This window comes from Equus przewalskii, chromosome 2 (genome assembly GCF_037783145.1).
Source record: "Equus przewalskii isolate Varuska chromosome 2, EquPr2, whole genome shotgun sequence".
Lineage (NCBI taxonomy): Eukaryota > Metazoa > Chordata > Mammalia > Perissodactyla > Equidae > Equus > Equus przewalskii.
This window is the reverse complement of record NC_091832.1, coordinates 89,477,083-89,498,399: the sequence shown is the minus strand read 5'-3', so window position 1 is coordinate 89,498,399 and position 21,317 is coordinate 89,477,083. Positions and strand designations below refer to the sequence as shown.

At 36.8% G+C, this 21,317-nt stretch overlaps 1 protein-coding gene across 35 annotated transcripts in view; it reads right to left on the bottom strand.

Annotated features, from left to right (window-relative positions):
* The window catches only part of INPP4B (inositol polyphosphate-4-phosphatase type II B), a 747,875-nt gene that overhangs the window by 174,384 nt on the left and 552,174 nt on the right, over window positions 1–21,317 (bottom strand). The window lies entirely within an intron of this gene.

Sequence of the window (21,317 nt, the reverse complement as noted above, 5' to 3'; positions counted from 1 at the left end):
CAGGTGCAATTCCCCAAAGACTTAAAGGGAGGTAGTGAACCAAGCTACGGTATTCAATACTCTAGCTGATCCTTGGGGCCTTAATTGATATTCATTACCAATCTCCTCTACCACTCATTTCAGATTTTCCTCATATTACACTGGCACTTCAGCTGGTCCGGGTTGCTGCCTTGTGAAGTGACTCGACCTTAATCCCAAGGGATTAGGCCCTTAATTTCCTTGCTCTCACGGACTCTCAGGTTGCTGCAATTTCCCATTCACCTCTGGGCCTGGAGCACTTCTAAGTTCCAGACATATTTCTCTTTACTCAGGTTGTGAAGCAGAAGCCCTATTTCCTCATGATGATAAGTTTAGTATCTCTTAATATCTTTGCTGGTCCATTGTAGTGAGAAATGCATGGTAACCAGATGACATGCAGAACCAATCATAGCTTCCCATTAAGTGGGACTCTTTGTGGGACCCTTGACAGAACTGCCTCTACCTACACCCCAGGAACTAGGAGTCTAACTGGCAAAGTCTAAGGTTGTAGGGAAAAGAAGCATAAATCCATTAACAGAGCACTGTGATTGATGGTAAGAGGGGCTCACCCTTTTCCCAGAGATGTGTATTCTAGCTATGGTGGGCACAACATCCTGTATCAGCTGTTGGTTCAGCATATAAACTTCATTCTGGAGGACAGTACCTTAGCTGAGCCTTTCATAATTAATATTACACCACCATTCTACCAGGTCTGTAGCTTTTGGGTGGTGTATCATGCAGTGATTACAAGCTCATTTTTGCACCTCCTTTGATGTGGCAAGTGTCCTTTGGTAGGACTGTTATGTGGGATGCCATATTATTGGATCAGGCATTCTGTAGGCCATCAGATATGGGTGGTGGCAGAGACACTGAGCAAGAAAAGCAAACACATATTCAGACCATGTTTCACCTACTTAGGATGAATTGCTGACCTCTCCAAGGTCAAAGGGATCCAACTTAATTGACCTGCCACCAAATAGCTGTTGGGTCTCCCCCAAGGAATGGTATATTAGTGTCCATTGTCACTCTATTTCTGGCATCTAACATTTAGCAGTGACAGTAGCTACATCAGCCTTGCCCATGCCCTTGGGTCCATGCATAGCCCCTGTGTCTGCCACCAAGGCCATTCTTTTCATGGGTCTATTGCACAAACTCTGGGGTATCTGAGAAAGGAGTCTGGCTAATATCCAGAGGCAGGTGATAACATCCAGCTAGTTGTAGAGAGCCTCCTCTGTAGTATTTGTTTTCTGATAGGCATGACTCCGAGGCATACCGGCACTTTGTGCTCAAGCCTATAAGCCTATCCACATACCCCTTGCCCCATCTCCTTGTATCCAATCTCCTAGTCTTATTTTTCCCAGGCCCTTGAAGCCATTCACTCTGCCAATACTCAATGTATATCCATACCTCAGGTATCTCTCCCTCTAAATGAATAACAATTATACTGTTTTGCAGATCTGCCCACTGAGTGGATTTCCTTCACTACTGGACTTTAAGGTCCACCTAACACATCAGGCTGACCTATCTTTGTAAGAGTTTGAGTTCTTTCCTCTTCTATGAGTTAATCATATGAAAACTCCCATGAAGCTATAGGTGCAAGATGAGAAAGAAGCATCATGCAATAGAGGTACTGACACGAGGTCAATTGCATGAGATTCGGGGATGTCTCTTCCTGATATATGCTCATACCGTCTGGATCTGCGTGAGCCCAATTCCAAATGTATCACTCCCATCTAACTCTTACACCACACAATGGGATCAAATCGACACCCAGATCATAATGGGCAGTTCCAGTCAGAGTCACTTTGTGTCCCATTGTCAGGTTTTCAGTCTCTACTAGGGTCCGGTATCATAACAGGGGCTGTTTTTCAAATGAAAAGTAGCTCCCTGATGCAGGAGGCACCTGCACATCCCAGAAGCCTAAAGATCTGCACTGAAATTTTCTTATTGGAATTGCCATAGACTCCACACAGCAGCACCGTTTCTCATCACAGATACTTTCAGCCCCACTGGATCTCCTTGGTCATGGACCCTAGGGCTTGCAACACAGCTGGGATCTTTTGCAGTGTCCCTCCTCCATTTGACACACTCTGCTTCTCCACTAATATACAGATATACATATATGATTAGTGATCATTAGTGGCTGGTTATACACTAGACAAAAAGCCCCACTGAGATGTACATCATAAATACAGTTCAAAGGCACAACAATTATTTATGTGCACAGACGAAAAAGGTTTTTTTGTGTATGTATACATATGTGTTATATTACTGATTTCCCCCATTATTCGTCATTGTACCAACATGTTAGAGGTGAAGCAACCATATGTGCCAGTTTACACCTGTTATTCCACTGTAACATTAGCACCTCCTTCATTCTCAAAACATCTTATTAGATTATCCAAGTCATGAGATACCAGAATTAATATATCCTTTTTGATATAATTAAATAAAACAACTATCAACTCACAGAATGTTACAGTTGGAAGGAAGTTCAGAAAATAATTTGAAACCTCTTGTTTCATAGATGGAGGCATGTAAATGCAACTGCTTGTTAGTCTGAGTCACTAGAATACCGTAAGGCTTTCAGGCTACAATCCCCATGTCCACTCTTTCCACACTCCACATAATTCTCCACTGTAAAAACGAAGACACATAACACAAACAAAATAAAAAACAAAAAGCAGAGCACCTTGTTTATTGAAGGTACTTAATGAATATATGTTGAGTGAGCAGGGTTTGGAATCTAGGCTATTGACTTGTAGAAGTGCATTTGTAAACCTTCATTTACCTTTAAAATTAACTTGAACAAAGGATAAGCTATAATTTGGGATTTTTATTTCTGAATCTTGTAGTAGGAATGGCATGGCTACTAGTATGCAGTGCATGGTAAATGATATTCTCTAAAACATGTTCAAGTGCATAGTTCTGTCCAGTATTATGAGATGCGTAGAGAGGACCCCTATGGTCCAGTGTCTATGTGTTGCCACTTTTATCTAAACAGCAATCTTGGCATCAATATTCTAATCCAATAGCTAACACGTCTTCAAAAAGCCTTTGGTGTGAATGGCAAAGGGGGTGAGCTGTGCAAATGAATCTTTAATCCACAGAAAAATATCTTTTAAAATAATCCTTCCTGATCTATGAACATTCTATTTTACTCACAGTAACAACAGCTTCTGCTTTCAAAAGCTGTCCCCTTCAATTGCTACCTTTACATTCATAACAACAAATATTTTCTGGAAAATCCACTGCCCTGCTAAACACGTGCACTCTCTTATGAATTCATTTACTCTCACTAGAGTTCTGTCTCTAAAACAAAATTTCTACCCTATCTCCAACTCCTTCTAATTCTCCAAGAGTCCAACAGGTAAACACAAGAAGTTGGGAAGAAAAGACTGAACATTCAAATATTAATAAACTCGGGCCTCTTACACATTAAACATCTTTTTGTCACTTACTTCCATCCATTCCCTTTTTGCTTCGCTACTAACAAATATAAAAGGCAAACCATATAAAATAAATCTCTGAAGGAGACAGGTGATTGCTAAGGCCTACTTGAGAAGTATCTAACTCTCTATGGATCTTGGCATTACAACTATAAAGGATGACATTCTTGATATTTGATGAAATATTCATCCAGATCTCTGGAAACAACCTTATGATGCACTTTTTGTCTATATGGCTTTTTTTGGTCTTATTTTATTTAAATATTTCAAAAAGAGATGCTTTTACTTTCCAGTAAAATTGCAGGTTCTTGGAGGTCATTATGATCCTCTGAACCTTCCATAATGCAAGACACTACTAAACATATAACATGTTTGAAACACAGACTATTGAATAACATGAAGAGGAAATGAGATTTAAGAAAACCCCAAACCCAAACAACTCTATGAAGAATGAAGACAAATAAAATGAGTCACAAGGAATTGGAAGAAAAATAGCCAAACCTGCTTTAAGGTTTTTACATACAATGCATAAAACATTGGCAAGAATATTAAACAGATAAACGATTCTTAAATTTCGTTCCTTACACCCATGGGGCCATTGTGGCTAAAGGGACAGGGTAGGCCTTGGACATAAGAGAAGCCAAGTACGTGGACAGTCATCAGGTCCTTTTCCTTACTCCAGCCACCCACCAGCTCCAACTGAATCTCTGATTAATATTGGAATTCCATCTACCGTCTGTTTGGAGAAAAAAGTTTCTGCTCTTAAAAAAATAAAATTAAGTTTAAAATCACCAAAGTAGAACATAGTTAAGAGAGGAGAAAGTTTAGCTTCTATTTAAAACACAGTTTTAAAGCCTACTGATGATGTATTCAAGGGGAGAATTCTAACATGGGGAATATTTGTTCTGAGCCTGTGAGTGGCAGAATCTTGTCTGATTCATCTTTTTTGTCCTACCACAGTCCTTAGTCCATGGGAAGTCTTCAATATAGGCTTGTTGACTGACTGAATGAAAGGTGGGAATGCAAATTGTTGTTTTTAGATGTTCCTGAAATTTGAGATAAAGTCAGAATATAAACTAATCCTGAAGTAAAACACTGAGTTTTGTCTCACATAAATGGATAGATACAATAGCTAAATGAGCCATTGTTGAGTCCTCTAAATTTTTATGATCTAGGTAATCCTGGATTGGTCAAGTTTTCCTTAGGGACAGAGAAAGATTTGAAAAGGTACCTTTATATGGCATTTCTTACTGTGATGGTTAATTTTATGTGTCAACTTGGGCAGACCAGAAATTGTCCAGATATTTGATCAAATGTTGTTGTAGGCATTTCTATGAGGGTGTTTTTGGATGAGATTAACATTTGAATCAGTGGACAGAGTGATTAAAGCAAACTGCCCTCCCTAATTCAGTTGGGCCTCATCCAACCAGTTGAAAGGCTGAATAGAACAAAAAGGCTGACCCTCTCCCAAGGAAGAGAGAATTCCTTCTGCTTGACTGACGTTGAACTGGGACATTGGTTTTTTTCTTTTGGACTCAAACTGAAACATTGGCTTTTCCTGGGTTTCAAGACCATTAGCCTTTGGACTAGAATTACACCACAAGCTCTGCAGGATTGCCAGCTTACAGACTCACCCTGAAGATCTTAAGACTTGTCAGCCACCATAATTGTATGAGCCAATTCCTTAGAATAAATCTCTCTAGTGTGCACGCTATATATACATACATACATACATACATATACAAATATATATACTGATATATATATACAGATATATACACACACATCCTATTAGTTGTTTCTCTGGAGAACCTTGACTAATACATTAACTATACAGGGATTCCATCACAAAGATTTCTCTCTGCTTGGTACAAAAGAAGTTGGGGGAAAGGGGAGGGGATGGAAACATTCAGAATATAGGCTCTTTCATGGCCTTTTATCCCTCCCATTACATGTTGCAAATACTCTGCCGACTTCTTCAAAAGAAGAACAACTATAGAGATGCTTAGCTTGTCTAAGGGACATGCACAAGAAATCTCTCTCGTTCTGAGGCCAGAGCTCCACATGTGAGCACCATTTCATTAGAAGTGTGAAGTCAATATAATAAACATTAAAAATCTGGGTATGTAAATTCAAAAGTTCCTGAAATTATGAAAAGTAATTATTGTAATAAAGATTCCCTGAGAATAACAGTTAATTCATTTGCAAGAGTGTAGTAAGACCAAATAACCCAATAAAAATTTATACACCAAAGGCTATGGCCCGGTAAGAAAGGTATTAAAATGTTATTTGAAATTGTTACTATCAAAGTAAATAGAAATATTTTCCCACAGTGAGCTGTAGAATACCATTTTGTAGAATAAAAATAGCTATACAATTTAAATAGAGCCTTTGGTAGATACGCTCTAAAACTACACATGGGTGTACACAGGTGGAAAGTTTAATAGCCAAACTACTTTCATTTATTAAGAAAAATTTGACCTTAAATCAAACCCAAAAGAAGTCATAAAAAAATTTACCCATTAGGAAAAAAAATTAAATACTAAATAGTCAATGAAGAATAGACTACATAAATGACTGGCAGGTCGGGGGGGGGCCTTCAATTTTGCAAAGTGGTTGGGTGACACCATAAAACTGAACAAAGTTCAATCAGATGTCAAGCCTCACAGTATTTTCAACCCACAGTTTAAATCTTCTGTGCTTTAACCCAAACAGGGATAAAAACTGCATCCATAAATCATGGCCTTTTTCTTTTTTAATGCATTTTTTGAAAATGACAATGTGCTTAATGTTGCAATCCATGAGCCACAATTTCACTGAAAAATGACTGGATATTCTGAGTGGTCATTCACTCTGATTTTCACTTGAAATTAAATTAAGTGACTGCTGTACTGCACACGCAAGAAAGTTTCAGGTTATAAGCGAAGACTAAGAATTGGGACACAGCAACTACAGGATTTAGTTGTAACCACAGAAGCTATTTGTATCTGAGAAACAGCCAGATATTATAATTTAATTTTCGGTAACTGGATTAGAAAAAAGTGAGGAATAATAAGTATGTCTTCTACCCTGAGAGTCTATTTGCTGTTCCTGATAAAGGTGATTAGGTGTTTATTTATTTCTAAATAATGTCTTATTTACACTTCGAAGTTTGTTTTAAAGTTACCAAACATGGACAACACCTATTTTTTTAATATCTTAAAGCTCAGTGTTCCATTTATGTTTAAAGTGGTGGCAGATGATATGAAGTTTCTCCCAAATTCACATATATTAATTACACACCTACTCTTTCTGCTTGACCATGAAAACTACCAACTGAAAGGCTGGTAAAGCAAGAAAGTATGCTAGAGCTCTCATCATTTTTTCATCATTCTTGCATATACTTTTAAAAATTGCAAACATTTCTGGGTATTTTCCCTTGCAGTGCCCAACCCTGGACCTGAGGTATGGATGTCATCCAGTGAAGTTTCATAAATAGATGAGATTCAGGAGGCCCCACAAAATGTTGGCAGTAGGGCTCTGTGGTGGATGTCGTAAAACTTTGCAGGTAATCAATGTTACTTTTGTATAGAATGTATCTCTTTTTATATTTTCAAAACAATCCTTACAGATAATTGTTCCAAAGCTGGACTAAGCAAAATTACAATTTCAGTCACACCGAAATAGCCATATTTCAAGTGCTGAAAAGTCACGTAGTTATCATATTAGACAGTACAGTATAGAACATTTCTGGCATCATGGAAAATTCTATTGAACAATGTTGCTGTAGATAAATGAGAACAATATAACTGAGAAGTAAAGTGACTTGTTCAATGTCATATTGCCAGTAAGTTGCAGAATCAAGACTTGCACCCAGGTCTTGTGACTGAAAATCTTGTTCTCTTTTTTACTTTAATTCCTGGGGAGCATGGTTTCTCCCAAGAAAGTATCCCTGAATAGGAGGACAAGATTGGAACCTTCCATCTGGGGGACTCATCTGAATGGAACTTCTGCCTAGGTCAATAGAGAGCTGGTTCAAAGATTTTTCTCAAGTGGACACTTACCAGACAGCTTTACCTATCATAATTGCTGGAAGGTCAACAACAAAACAAATTCTTATGTATTTTCTATTCATTTAACACACAATTATGCAGCGCCCACTATACTTATTTATGCCACGTTCTGTAATAAGACTTACAAATATTCACTCATTCAATATGCATAACAGCCCACTCAAGTAGATATTCTTATTATTATCATCCTTATTTTTAAAATGAGGAAATTGAGACTCAGAGAAGGTAAGTAATTTAGCCAAAGTCAAATCCAAATAGTGAGTAGCATAGTTGGAATTAAGCCCAGAAGGTTTGTTTTTGGTACCCATGCTTTAAACTACTATGCTAGGTGGACTCTCCACTAGAAACATAACACAATCTCCTTCCCACTAGAAATTACAGCACAGAACACATGACAATCATACTTAACAATAGGGATATGTTCTGAGAAATGTGTCGTTAGGTACTTTCATCGTTGTATAAATGTCATAGAGTGTATTTACACAAACCTAGAAGGTATAGCCTGCTACACATCTAGGCTGTATGATACTAATCTTATGAGACCACCATTGTATATGTGGTCCATTGTTGACCTAAACGTCATTATGCAGTGTGTGACTATAGTTTGATACTACCAATTTGGAAAAAAATCAAAAACATTTCTATCTTATGCCTGCAAAGATAAAGTAGAAAGCTTGATGTCAGCCTTCTCATTCTCCACAATAAATTCCAACGGGCAGGAAGAAAGGAGAGTTGTATGTTACTACAGCCCTCCTTTTTCAAATTATAGATGCCACTGCTGGTTATCCTACATCAGTGCTGCCCAGTAGCATTCTCTGTGATAATGGAAATGTTCTGTAGCTGTGATATTTAATACGAAGGCTACTAGCCATATGTGGCTATTGAGCACTTAAAGTGTGACTAAGGTTACTGAGGAGCTAAATTCTTAATTTCATTTAATTTCAACAAGTTGTAACTTAAGTATAAACAGCCACACGGAGCAAGTAGTTGGATAGCATGGACCTAGATGGTTCAAATAAGAGCCAAAGAGGGCTCCTTTTTTCTTTCTAAACCTGGCACTTGCCCACTATTTCCTATATCAATGAATTACACTTATCTATTCAGTTATGCAGGTCAGAATGTTTGAATCATCCTGAACACCTTACTTCCAGATATAACCTATCACCAAGTCCTGTTAATTTTAGCTCCCTAAAAATCTCAAACATATGTACATTTCTGCATTTCCCCCAGCACCTTTCTGACCTAAACCGCCATTGTTATTAGCATAGAAAACAACAATATCCGCTAAATTGTTTTATCCTTCCATACTTGCCTTCCTTTTTCTAAATGTAATCATGTCATTTTCTGTTAACAATTTCAGCTGTTCTTAGGAAAAGGATTACATTACTGAGTGCTTATTATATGCCAGGTATTATGCTAGAGTCCAGAAGGAGTACAAGAAAACTGACAAGTTCTTCCTTCTCTGAGGCCCAGGAGGCCCTAAGTAATATGAAGCCTGACTATCATCCCCAAATCACTGTCTCAGCTCCAAACACAGCAGTTTGTGGGAGTACACACGCCCAGCCTACTTTTCCAGCCACTGGGAATTTGTGGTTCATACAGTGAACATATCTATGATGTGTGCCAGGTTAGTAAGATAAAGGAGATTGAAATAAATTGCAGACTTGGTTTTGTATCTTAAACATTATCACATTATCAACATTCAGCTAACATGAAAAACAACAACAATAATAGCTTTAATGTACTGAGTGCCTACTGTATACATGAGTCCTTCCTTTTGTTTTTAAAGATTGGCACCTGAACTAACATCTGTTGCCAATCTTCTGTTTTTTTTCCTTCCTCTTGTTCTCCCCAAAGCCCCTCAGTACATAGTTGTATATTCTAGTTGTAGGTCCTTCTGGCCATGTCATGTGGGATGCCACCCCAGCGTGGCTCGATGAGCAGTGCCATGTCCCAGCCCAGGATCTGAACCGGAAAATCCCAGGGCCGCCGAAGCAGAGGGCATGAATTTAACCACTCGGCCACGGGGCTGGTTCCCATGATTCTTTACATAGATGGTAAGAGTGATTTCCCATATTAAAGGTCAATGTATGTATGCCCCAAGGGTGTTTCATCAATAGCTCATTTTAAACCTCACAATAACCACGTACATTTATTATTTAATCCCTTGTTTACAGTTGAGGAGACTGAAGATAAAAGCAGGGAGATAAATTGCACCATATCACATAGCTACTAAGTGGAATTGGAGGAAGCCAGGTTTCAAACCCAGAGCTGCATTCACACATACACACCCACACACACACCCCCCAAAACAAAACCCGAGAGTCTCCTGATTGCTCATTTAACTACTACAGTAGCCTTGTAAGACAAACGCTAATGTTATTACCTAAAAAGATCTGGAAATTGAGAGATGAAGTAATTGTCTACAAGTTATAAGTATGTATCAGGTGGCAGATACAGGTTTTGAACTAAGGTCCATAATGATTCTGTTTCTGTGCTCTTATCATTACGACACACTCTCCCCTACTCAATCCATTTTAAATAAAGAATCTTGGCATGATAGAAAAAAATGTGCTTCTAAATGAGTTTTGCCTTATTTGTTCCTGTGGGGATATTGCAATACCCAAACAGCAAAATAAAACACATATTTCTATCACCAGCTTGACAATACTAAGTGCTCTACAGGATCTCTCATTAAATGATACCAAGAATCCATAACGATGAACTTAATGGCACAGAGCATCTGCCCTCAATACTAGGAGTTGGTAGGATGAATGCACTTTCCATGATAAATAACAAACCACATGGTAACCCAACTGTGCATCAACATTGCATGAAGAAAAATGAACAGAAGAAACAGCACTAATCAGGTATGAGTCAACAGTGGTGTCCTGATGTTATATTCTTTATGCAGTGCTTTTGGATCTTTAGGACCTAAGATTTTTCTGAGAGAGAGCACACAAGAGAGACAGAGACAAAAACACAAAGAGAAACAAAGTGGAAGAGACAGAACACTATAAAAACATTGATGAGATTCATCAGTTTGAGGTTTATTTGATAAATATAAATATGTTATATATATATATATATGAGATCTAAATAGCATAGCTGGTTCTCTATTACTTTTCCTATTAATCAATGTTTCTTTAAGGTCAGTAAAAATTTTCAGTGTGCTTTTATTTTATCCAAGTATGCAAATATTGATAGACATCTCAAAAGACATGTGCTTCAGCCATGCCAAAATAAACAAGGCATAGGATGAGGCTGGAGAAGTAAGTAGACATAAGATCCTGCTTGCCTTGTAGGCCATGTGAAGGGAAAATCTTGTCTAGTGGAAAACAAATTTAGAAAAATGTACATAAATTATATCTCAGAATGTCAAATGATTTTAAATGGACAGGCTGTGTCACTATGTTGTAAAATCCTACTGTATGTCTTTTTATATAGTGAGGCTGTTTTTGAAATAGAATTTACCTGAATATATTCCAGTTCTAATATATATTTTTAACTTTTTTTTTTTTTTGGTGAGGAACGTTGGCCCTAAGCTAACATCTATTGCCAACCCTCCTCCTTTTGCTTGAGGAAGAGTGTCCCTAAGCTAACACCTGTGACAGTCTTCCACTATTTTGTATGTGGGAAACTCCCACAGCATGGCTTGATGAGTGGTGTAGGTCTGCGCCCAGGATCCAAAACCATGAACCTGGGCCACGAAAGTGGAGTATGCTGAACTTAACCACTATGCCACTGGGCCAGCCCCTATACTTTTAACATTTTTCAAAAGGCACCCTTGTAATGTTATCAGTTTGAAAAAAAACCATTTTTTTCATAGTCACAAAATGCTTTAAGATAGGGTGCAAGGTCAGAAAATTAAATATCTTCTGCATTTCTCTCAAAACAGATATAGTGCTTAGAAAGACAATTTCACAGAATATGATAATATGTAAGTAAACACGTGGACATGTGTCTCTGAAACATGTATCTCTGGGTAGCAACTAGCCTTTCAACCCGGGACTTCAAAACATCTTACTGACCACCTTTTTCATATATAAGAATATACTTATGTTCAAGAAATAGATTTAGGACACAGATATATATCTATATATATACACTTATAGTTCTATAATATAGCTCTAAAAATATAGAGCACAGAATATTTGAAATATATAGTGTTGAAAAAAGTGTTTATCTTCATTGATATAAAATATTCTATCACCATGAATTTAGTATATGTACATTTACAAACACTAATATCTAAGACAAAGCAGGTACATTCACTCAAAGAAGTGTAATAAAACTTTTATTTAAAGTTTTTACATCCCAAACTCTATCCCATTCTCCCCTACTAAAGTATTTTGGTTCAGATTTTTGATATTTCATCTACAAGACTGTTTCTCTGCATGATACACACAAATATTTATATGTTTTATATAAAACTGAAGAGAGACTTAAAGTTAATTGTTATAAAATATTCTTATCCTTTCTTCTAAACTCCCAACACCATATGCCAGAAAGTTTCTCTATTTCCCTAACCCTGGGATCAATGAAGAAAAATAAGCTTAAGGAAGAAATGAAGCAGGAGAAAAAGAGAAAAATACATGACATAAATCAAACTAATTTTTTCCTGGGGAGTTTTATGGACAATAAGGTTCTTCACTGAAATATTTCATTTGTTTAAAGCTTTTGATAATATGACAGGTTTTCAAACATAATTTTATAGTGTAGAAATGTATACTTTTTTGATAAAGCTAAACACTGTGGCCACAGAGCCTCCCGTCTAAACATCTCCGTGTGCACACCGTGATTTAATACTGTATTTGAAGCTGTCACGGAGCTTCAATTCTATGAGTAACATCATTTTGTCTAGTAACTAACATATTTCAATGCAGACTGAGCATAGCAAAGCTCTGAAGTAGTACAAAATCTGAAGAAAATACTCAACATAAACAAAATATGTGGCAACACTAAAACAAACTATAAAAATTTTATAGGTGGTTGTTTGGCAAGACCTACATAACCTGCATGTGACCTGAATTGAAGGACTGTTAAGCTTGAAGCATTATAAACACAGGCAAAGATGCACATATGCACACACACACAGACACATATACACACCTTCTATGTGTTTAGGGTCTCTGAGCTGTCTTAAACATGTCACTCTCCTTTCCTTTCATTATAACCACTCCACAATAAACCACTTGCTATTTCCTCCACCCTTCAAGCATGCTAGATCAAAGAACTGGTCTGCTTTACAATACCGAATCCCTTATGTATCATGAATATGGACTAATTTAGGAAACTTCTCAGAAGCAAGGTGTTACACTAAGTACTTTGTAAGTAGAACGTCCTCCTTCTCCTTCCCCAATATACAGTTCCAGCATAGGCCTCCAGAGGTTAAACTCCTACTGGAAAACTGCATTTTATAAGATTTCAATCAGATTGTGTGAATTTGAGTTGTGAGCCATAGATTTTAAGGAAATAAGGCCATTGGCAGAAAAGCCACTAGCAGACTGTGCACTGTCACAGGCAAGAAATGATGGCGGGTTGGGATTAGAGTAAGATGGAGTGAAAAAGTAAAAAACAGATGAGTTTTAGAGAAAGTGTGGAATCAGAATGATTGGAAATTGATACTCGATATTCGAGCTTGAATGTGCATAGAGATAGTGAGACAAGACAAAAATGTATGTCCTGTGTTTCTGCATTGGACTGTTGGACAGAGGGTGGTATCATTTACTGAGAAAGGAATTAATTGAGGGAGAATGATTTTAAAGGGAACGACATGAGCTATGTCTTAGACATGTTGACTTGGAAGTAATTACAAAACATCTAAGTGGAAACATTTAGCAGGCAGTTGGATGGAGGTATCTGGAGCTCAGAAGACAATATGAATTGGAGGATTTAGAAAACAATAGCACACAGATGACAATGGATCCTATGGGAGTGGATGCAACTGATCAGGAAGAGCACAAAGAGTGAGAGAGCATGGAGATGGAGAACCATGCACAAAGAATCACCAACATTTCAGAGATGGGCAGGAGGAGAAGAGTTTCCTATGAAGACAGAGAAGGCATGACTAGGAAGGTCACCTGACTACCAAGGGTGTGTGCAGCCATAGCAGCTGATGGAAGACTGCTTCAAGAAGCAGTTGAATGCTACCAAGCGGCCAAAAAGATGAAGGCTAAAGATTGTTCACTAGATTTAATGACAAAGAAGTCATTGGGAGATTTTAGCCTATAACTATTTCACAGCCTTCAACAGATCAAATATCCAGAAAAGACAGAGAGAGACAGAACATTGCAAAAACAACTAATTCATTGTAATGATAATTTTAAGTTACTAGAAATTAAAAGATATATACATCCCCCTGTTCATAGCAGCATTATTTACAATAGCCAAGATACGGAAACAAACATTGATGGATGAATGGATAAAGAAAATGTGGTGTGTATATATACAATGGAATATTATTTCCATAAAAAAGAAGGAAATCTTGCCATTTCTGACAATATGGATGAACCCTCAGAGCATCAGACTAAATGAAATAAATCAGACAGGGAAAGACGTGATCTCAATTATGTGTGCAATCTAAACAAAAAAACCAAACCCAACAAACTCATAGACATAGATACAGAGAACAGATTGGTGGTTGCCAGAGGTGTAGGATCAGGAGTGGGCAAAATGGGAGAAGGGAGGCGAAAGGTACAAACTTCCAGTTATAAAATAAATAAGTCATGAGAATGCAATGTACAACCTTGTGACTACAATTCACAATACTATATTGCATATTTAAAAGTTGCTAAGGGAGGAGATTTTAAAAGTTCTCATCACAAGAAAAAAATTCGTAACTATGTATGGTGATGGATGTTAACTAGACTTCTTGAGGTGGTCATTTCACAATATATACACATATGGAATCCTGTTGTACACGTAAAACTAATATAATGTTATATGTCAATTATACCTCAATAAAAAAATTTAAAAAAGACAGAATAGAAATAAAACCAGCAAAACAAAATATAAATAGAAATATAAGTATGCAGTTCACACAAGAAGTCTGTTTAAAAAAAGAAAGATAATAAAGATAAAATAGAAATAACTAATTGAGACAACAGGAACAGTAGAATTGATAAGTCTAGAAGAATCCTCTTTCAAAAGATCAATAAAAATCAAATATATTAATCCTTATAAAAAATATACAAAAGCTATATGAAGAAAACTACAATAGTATATTTGTACATATTAAAGAGGATTTGAGCAGACCATATTCCTGAATGTAAAGAGTGAATACTCCAAAGATGTCAGTTCTTTTGAAAGTAATTTTGCTGTTATTGTCTCCATTCAATGTTTTTAGTTACTTTGCTTATGACAGTGGAGAGGCATGGAAACTTGGCAAGTATTATAAGGAGGTGAGAAAGAAATAGAATATTGAAAATATGATATTGAAGATAGTAAGTTTTCAGAAATGTAGCTAATTTCACATCTCATTTTATCATGTTATCAAATAAATTCTTGATTATTAAAATTTAAAATGCAAAATAAATGAAAATTTAATAGTGAGAGTATCGATTAATATTGAACTGATCTCAAAATAAAGACAAACTTTCTAAGTATAATGAAAAATCACAAAATACACATAAAATCTTACTATAAAAATAATAAAATATAAATTTAAGAATAATATTTGAAAAAATATGTCATAAAATATATACTGAATATATACTAAATACATAAGTAGCTCTTGCAAATCAAAAGGGAAACTATGAATACTCTGGTTCCCACATGGACATCTCTGTGTATTTGTACTAAACATATAGATAAATGTACAACCACACAAAGTATCAAAAGTACAAATTTAAGAGGCAAGGGGACTCCAATAGTTGATACCAGCATATCACCCAAAAGGCCAGATAGAGCCCATGGCATCTCAGTGGTTACCAGTCATCCCATAATAGAAACCACTAGGCATCCAAAGGACACTGCAAGGAATGAAGAATGCCTTTGTCACTGCTGCTCTGAAAACACAGTCAGCCCATCCTCATTTACCCATATATTTTCCTGAGGTAGGGAAGGGAGAAAAGTGAAATTCTGAATGCCTGGTAATTTTCCTAAAGAAACAGTCATCCAAAATTTTTAAACGAAGCATGAGGGACGACCTAAATTTTGAATGGACTTTGATGTTTGGATGGAAAGTAAACTGTTTAAACCAGAAGAAACCAAGGTATGGTTAACTGGCAAGTCTAAGTATTCTTTGTTATTTGTAAGGGTTAGTGTATTCCTTTTCAATTGCTGTGCAATAAATTACCATTCTAAATCCACCATCCAGAAATAATCATTGTTAACACGTTAGGATACATATTACTAATAGTTTAGTTTATTTCTAGTCTACTTTTTCTTCTAGTCTTTTTAATGTATCAATAAAAATTAAGATGCAATAATTTTTACTGATTAGTAGCCTAGATTTTTATTTACCACTATATGGCAGAATCACAGATGCATTCATAATACAACTCAGATATGCAAGGAAAATTAAGCATGATACCAGGTCATAAAGGTCATGGGGAGCAAAATTCTGCTTTCCAAAATGAGGCTTATGAAGATGAGAGTAGATGAAGAAAATAAGACACAGCCTTCCTTCTAGGTGGTGAAGTTAGAGTGATTTTACTTTCCCTTTTTTATATTTTCTATATCTTTACTATTTTCTATAGTGAGCATATATTATTTTTTTGGAAAAAATTCAATATACATTTTATATATTTGTAAAATATGGCTCCAGGAGCAAAGAATCAGAAAACTGCTAAGCACAACGTAAGCCTTTCTTCTCAGCAGTAAACATAACTTGAGTGATGTCTACGATTCCCTGTTTGCGAATTTTTTGGACCTAAACCATAATATAAAATTCAAAGTGTAGTGTTGTGAAAACACTTCACCGCCAGTGCAAAAGCTGTGATGTATCTGAACCTGAACTCAGAAGGCTTAGGCCAACGGGAGGGAGCCCCAAAGAATTTAAATTCTATCACAGCCCTAAGACTTTGTGTATGCACAATCTCAAATTTAATAAAAGTAGTTCGTGTTGAATGCAACGTGTTGAGTCACACTAACTGTGAGACGAAGAGACTAACAGCAAGAGAGCTTTTAGGTGGCAGCTGTAGGCAAGGACAGACATTGCGTAGGAGTGATGTGAAACTAGCTTCCGCACCATTATGTCTCTGCCAACATTTACATTCCATGTCATGACTGGCTGAGAAGGATAACGTTTTCCTCAATTATGCATACCGGTATGCATAATTCAAACAGGCAAATCATGCACACATGTGGTCTCTGCAAACACTCCCAATAACTTACTGTGTCAAGTGTTTACAAATCTCAGATGTAAGAAAGTTAATAACATACTTGGATGTTACGAGTGGAATTTCATTCTTACCAAGTTAAAAAAATTATGAAATCACTAATAATGCCTTATCTTTAAGACAATTTTGACTACACATATACCTTATATTTCCTTAATTCTCTTCCTTAACTGCTGTTTCTTTCACAATTAAATCCACAGTCAAATTTTAGGGATTTTCTCTCTGTGAGACTGATATTTATGAGACTAATTTATGACTGATTTATGAGACTGACAGTAATCATAGCAGTCTTTTCCATCTTCCATTTTCCACTCCCTTGGTAAAGGAGGGGCAGTTATGTAACAAAATATTAGAATAATTCCCTAAACAGTCCTACAGAGAGACAGCAACACACCAATTCAGAGAAGCTAACTGTATTTGGTCACCAGCTTACATATAAAAATTTAAATCTGGGGTGAAAAGGGAGATTGAAAGAGTCAATTTATCATGAAATCAATTTATCATGAAAGGGTAGGATTTTCAAAATCCAGACTCCACGGAAGTCCAGGACTGACCACATTTGCAAATTCATCTTCTTAGTAATTGAGAGGAAAGCTCATTTTTGTAAATAAAGTTTTGTTAAAACATAGCCACAATTATTTATTCACATGTTGTCTATGAGTGCTTTGCTTCTGCAACAGCAGGGCCAAGCAGTAGAGGCGTGACCATATGCATTTCAAAGTCTAAAATATTTACTATTTTGTCCTTTAAGAAAAAGTTTTTGCTGACACTTGATGTAGGGCATGGCTAAGTTCATAAGTTCATATTGTATTTACTGACTTCTCTAAACAAAAATAAGATTATTTATCCCCATCTATCTAGCTAGCTAGCTAGCTCACTCCATCTATCCACAGGTCCTACACAGAACAAACTATGAAAAGGGTCTTAGTGACAGCTTACATCTGCTACTCATTGACTTATTACTCTTCACCAACTAAAATGATACAATTTAACTAATATTTATTTTAAAGATTCAGAAAATAGTTGTTTAGGTTTCTTAGCAATGTAAATGACCATAATATAAAGTTGGCCAGGGAAGTTTTTTTTGTTTGAAGAAAAAACTCCAAGCTTTTTGTTCAATAATTCCCCCAGGATAGATTTCCGAGCATGCAAAAGGAGCATTTTGCACTGCTTGCAGGAACTAAAAGATAACAGCACTATAGCACCCATAGTCTTCATCAAACAAAGTAAGATAGTCCATCTAAACTGTGTGGTTGGGAGGGAGGTTGAGGCAAGTAAAATACTTTCTGGGGTCTGAGTAAGACTAGGGTTAAAGAGGCCAAGAAAAGAACTTCAGAGTAAAGTTGTGTGCAGGCTGGAGATTCCACCCAACCAAGAAAAATGTTTCAAGTCCTTTTGCAGGACAATGTCTCATTCTTACATATTTAATTTATTATATTATCTTATATCATATTAATTTCATATTATAATATAATTTAATTTTTATAGTATACCAATTTATATTATATTGCAAATATAGTTCTTAATTTATTTTCTCAGTTTGATGACATATCTTCAAGTAGATTTTTCAAGAAAGTTTAGTGGGTGACATTTTCTGAGCTCCTGCATACTTAATTATGTCATTTCCATTACCTTCATTCATAAAAAGTTCATAATCTGACCCTATATAATAAAGTGGGGTCATAGCCTTTACCTCTCAAAAATCAGTATTCAAAAATCAGTTATTCCACGGGCTTCTGCAAAGAAGTGTAAACTTAGCCTGATTTTAGCACGTAAAGGAAAAAATCAAAATTGCATACATTTTCACTGTTTTCTTTCAAGCTTCTGCACAAATTTTTCTTCCCCAAGAACACTTAAAATTATCTGGGAGTTTCCAGCTTTGTGCCCTGCACATCTAGCATCTTCTCTCTCATCATTTTGAACTCACTTCACCTTTGTTCAGCGTTTGAGGAGAGCTTATTCTGTTTGTCTTCCACATTACTGATAGGATTTCTCAGTGTCAGATCTGTTCTTTTCTGCTGGTTCTTTTCTGTGGCTTTAATTTGGCTGCTGTATTTTAAAATTTCATTATTCCCTCCACTATCCTTTTCTTCTCAGCATTTTCCCTATAGGATGATGGCTCTTTTCTTATGGTTTTCTGATTCTGTTTCATAATAGCCACACCTTCTTATACTCTAACCAGATGGCTAGTCAGTTTTCCTATTTCCCTTTTGAGTCTTCAGTATGATTTTTTCCCTACTTTATAAACTTTTAAAGATTCATTGTTGAATTTTTAAAACACATTCTAATGATGGGAGATCTACAAAGAAAAGCTGTTGGAAAAAGCAAAAGGTATGTGGAACAGGCTGGTCATCACAGTGCCTAGCCAATTTTTAGAAGCTATTAGGTTTTTATAGTTTAAAATCAAAATAGGATTTTCTTCTCTGAACAATTCCCAATGTATACTGATGACAGTTCCTAGAGTTGTCACTAGCAATGGAACTTTATATATGGAGGAACTGTGCCTTGTCTCCACCAAAACTGCCCGCTATCCCCTTCCATGCATTTGCAATTTTTTTTCCTGCAAATACATAGGAAAAAAGACATACAGAGAAAGGCAAGAGAACAGGATGGGTGGACAACACTTTGTTGTGTTAAAAATATTAAAACAGTAATTACAGAGGCTATGTCTACTAAAATTCAATGGCTTAATGGCTGCTTTCTCCTTATTCTATACTCAATATTTCCCTCTGGGATTTAGGGTCCATGAATGGATAGACAGAGAGCTACTAAAGGGAGTGGGAGCGGAGGGTGGGGTTGGAGATAGTCCTGTGGAGAACTCAAAAGCTGTAGACATGCAGAAGGTCAGCTGCTGAGCCTTCAAGGGGTTTCTAAACTGATAACAAAAGACAGATGCGGGCAGCAGTAGTGGTCTTTCTCTTCACTTTCTTTCTCACTAGCTTTCTGTATTTTTAGATGAAACAGCATTAGTCCATCAACTCATACTTCCAACCCCAAAATATGAGCCTAATAATTAGTCATTGTGTTATATATAGTATGTAGTATAATAATATAGTATTATGTTAATAGATTTCAGTATTTTGTAAAAAGTCATCATTTTCCATTTTCTGTGTCTATATGAATATTTTAGTGGGAATTTAGGACTGGCTAAATTTGATGCAGCTTTCAGGTGCAATTTTATAGGATAAAGCATAGCCCAACTTCTTTCTTTTTTCTTTTTTTTTGAGGAAGATTAGCCCTGAGCTAACTGCTGCCAATCCTCCTCTTTTCGCTGAGGAAGACTAGCCCTGAGCTAACATCCATGCCCATCTTCCTCTACTTTATATGTGGGATGCCTACCACAGCATGGCGTGCCAAGCGGTGCCATGTCCGCACCCGGAATCCGAACCAGCAAACCCCGGGCCACGAAAGCGGAACATGCACACTTAACCGCTCTGCCACCAGGCCGGCCCCTTAGCCCAACTTCTTAAATCTGCTTTGTCTGGCAACTCCTCTTCTGTGGCTCTCAGCTGAAATAAAGGTGCTAGGTTCTGCCTGTCACTTCTAACTCCTGCTTGTCTCCTGAGTCCTTCCTTATTCTATACCCTCTGTGAGGCACAGTTATTCTCTCCCACCCTTCCGTGTGAAATGTGATCTTGACGTCACTCCAGTAAGAGTGCTTCTTAGTGTCCAATAGTCTAGAATACAACAATGTTGAGGATGACACTTCTTTTATGACTTTGAAAACTCAAACTCCATGCTCCTCTAATCTGCACATAAGCTTGTTAATCCTTCCTGAGAGTTTCTGCCCATCACCTACTCTTACTATTAGCCCTAGGTAGGGATAAAATCGAACAATTTGGCTTACACTAATTCATGCTTGCAGCTGGCTCTTATAAGTAGTCTGCTTAGGTTCTGAACATGCTCCAGGTTCTCTCGGGCTGAGTCAATACCTGCTGTCTGATTTCTGCGGCCTGATTATCATCACGCTGCTACTCTCAAGTGTCCGCCTTCCTGTCCCTCTTTCAATCTTTACTTCCCTAGCTCCAGGAAGTTGTCTTATATGTCTTATATGTTTGATTTTCCCTAAAATCCAGGTTCTGTTTTCTTTGTTCTTCACTGGGATATATATTATTTGCGCAGTCCTTCCTACCCTAACAAATCTTGTCAATACTGCCAGGCTTGACCATGGTGCACTCACTGGTTTAGGTCACTATGGCATCCCAGGGACTGAAGAGTCTACCAAAGGAGCACAATACTATTAAGCAACTTGGTGTACTATCGCGAGCATAGGCAGAAATCCAAATTTGGGACATTTTACATTTTCCTATATATTTTAGCAATTACAAAATGTTAACTATTAAAAATATTTGCTAATTTTCTGAGATTTAGAGCCTTAACAGTATTTAGTATAATGTAGTATTTGGCATTTTTAAAGTCACTAGAAGTTTATAAGGCGGAGAAACAAATTGTTT